We start from the raw sequence: 2938 nt of genomic DNA, 5'->3' as shown, positions 1-2938 counted from the left end.
TCTGTCTGCACTTTTTGCTATCTGCACTTTTTCTGTCTGCACTTTATTCTGTCTTTTTTCTGACCGGACTTTTTCTGTCTGCACTTTCTCTGACCGCCCTCAGATCTTTAAAACTACTAAGAAGGTTAGAGGGCTGCAAATTGGTATGTCGAGCACCCACCTTCCAACCATCAAACAGACCAAGTTGCGGCCCTCTAGCCTCCTCAGTAGTTTCAATTTTATTTAAGATTAAAGTTAGCCATGATTGCGCGTCTGGAGAGTGGTGTGTATTGTGCAAGCTTTACCTGTTGTTAAAAGTAGTCCTCCTTAACTGTCACCATACCACCTTCGGTGGTATGGTGACAGATAAAGGACTTACGTATTTATTTGTCCACATACTCATGCCTGCAGGCATCCGAAGAATCATAAGAGTGCACTATAATGGTTGTCTAATGTCCGCTATCTCAACACTCAGACAAGAAGGATTCATGATCGACAGAGCCAGAGTTTTAGCCGACGCAGCCTGCATTCAGAATACCAGACCCTAAGCCCCAGTGGCCTCCTATGGTGAAACATCTGGCATGGCAGTTCATTTGAGGCTGGAAGGAGCAGTCTGTCATTTTGAGCAGGGCCAAAGTGGGAGTTTACTTCAGAAAATATTGAATGCCATCAACTGGACATGCAGATGTACACAAGACAAGACAAGAGTGACTCTTGCCTGTGTCTTGGATTTAGTTATGTCCCCGAGTAAAGCATATTGTTGGTGGAATTCAGGGTAAAGGATGATTGGTAAAAACACACCCAACATTTTGAGTCAAAGACAGGTAGTATTTCTAAGAAAGTGCGTGGACATCTTCTGCTCGGTTTACGTACATGACCAAAGCCGAATCGAGGTGATATATGCTTTAAGAAGTTAGGGGAGGTCAATAAAGTCATGGTCCTGCAATTCCCGTGTTGAGAGGAGATATTAATTGTTTTAAAAGGAGAATTCAGTCACCCCAGCAAAGTCTTGAAACTTAAAGTGGTTTCCAGCATGTGTCATATCAGCTGTGAAAGTGCTTTCCAGTTTTAAATGACTGGACTGACGTTCAGCGCCCCCCCCCCCTTTTTTTTTTTATTAGAATGAGTGAAGCGTGGACTGAAATATACCTGAACTTAGGTTACCAGCAAAGTTGTATAGTTTTAAGTGAAAGGTAACATTCAGGTTTGATGCTTATGAGGTTCGATCAATTCTTTCCGCTGGTGGCTGAATAGACAAGCGTCTGTCTGTATGCTGATCAGTAAAGAACTTGTCTAGTCTATGGAGTCGCGAGGAGGAGGAGCCGGAGGAGCCTGTCTTTGACTGCCAAGCAAAGGAAATACTTGCCGTTCTTTTAGAAATTGTCAGCCGCGTTTGTTTAATATCATGAACTGCTAACAGAGCAATTAAGCAGTGCACTTCAACATTTCTGTCACGTGTTATGAAGAGAGAAATTGAGTGGCCGACAATGCCCCAGAGCTCAGAACTTGAGGAATTACTCTGTGGTACAATTCTTTTGCAACTTCATGTGCATCAAACTTTTTCCTAATAACCAACTAATGTAGAATATTTTTCCCAGACGAGGTTTCATTTCAACAACTGCGACCATTTCGATTCAAGTCGGGTCAGTACATCCCTCAAGACAGTTCTATACAGCTCACTAGTTTTTTTTTTTTTTATTAGATTACTGAATAAGACAGAAAAAAATAATAGATGTGATTACCGACGCTAATCACTGGTCTATTGTACAGTATATTATATTCCATTCCAGTATGGCAAATGTATTGTTCTGAAATCTTCTTGAGTTGTTAGTGCGACATTCAGCTCTGGAGTAAACATTGTCTCCAGTCCGTCTTTAGGAACCATTGGCCTTTTTTTTTTACTGTAGTAAATTTTAATGCGAAATCGGTAAATGAACTTCAGACTCAGAAATTTAGATTTGAGAAAATCACGGTAGGTTAAGATACTGTTAGTAAATTAGAATCACGAAACTATCATGAGCAAAAAAAGTGATAAAATTAGTAATTAATTAGTAGAAGTAGTAAATTTGACGTCAGGTTTATTTGTAAAACGTAATTGATACATGTTAGGTAGACTTCAGTTTAGTTGGGGATAAATTTTTGTGCGTCTTGATCGACGCAAATATGACAATTTTTATATATAAAAAAACTCGTAAATGTTTGAAGAAAATAATGCCAGTTGGGGTTTCAATTGTTCAAGTGGAAACGAACTGGGTTGTATCGAATCGTCTTGACAGATGTACTGAGGCGACTACAGTTTAGAGGAGGAGGAGGAACCAGGAACTACTTTTAACATCAAAATATGTAAACTGACATCGAGGAGAAAGCTGCTCGACATTCATGGCAGGGCAGCAGTCGACACTTGAACTCGCTAAATTTACGTTTTTTTTTTTTTTTTTTTTTAGTTAGAAAATAAAAAAAAATCCTGTCGATCGCTCAGGTTTGGAGACGAGTGCAAAAAATACTTGCGTTTAGTAAAATATGCATCAGTCTTTTTTGCCATAAACACTGACCTTACTGAAGGTTTAATATACAGTTCTTATATAGAAATAGGAACCTTAAGACATAAATAGATTGACAGTGGGAGAGAAATATTTTGTTTACTGACGGAGTGGGCGGGTAGCCAATCATACCCAGGGATTTAGCCCTGGAGGCTGTTATCGTTACAAAAAGAATTTGTTGCTTCACACTGAAGAATGTGGACAACCAATCATTATATTATAAAGAGCATTAGACCTATCTTGGCGACATCTTTCAGGTCAGAGGAATGATATAGAGTCATTGCTCAATTGACCAGTATTGGAAATCGTTGAGATAGTCCCTTCACTCTCATTGCTACCCAGTATAGTGTCTCGCAATGTTCATAGAATTATGTTAACGATGGTACCTCGGATCATTCGTAAATAAAGCTTGCTTAGTA

The sequence above is a fragment of the Macrobrachium rosenbergii genome, unplaced genomic scaffold, assembly GCF_040412425.1.
Source record: "Macrobrachium rosenbergii isolate ZJJX-2024 unplaced genomic scaffold, ASM4041242v1 171, whole genome shotgun sequence".
Taxonomy (NCBI): Eukaryota; Metazoa; Arthropoda; class Malacostraca; order Decapoda; family Palaemonidae; genus Macrobrachium; species Macrobrachium rosenbergii.
Note: the sequence above shows the minus strand (reverse complement) of the source record.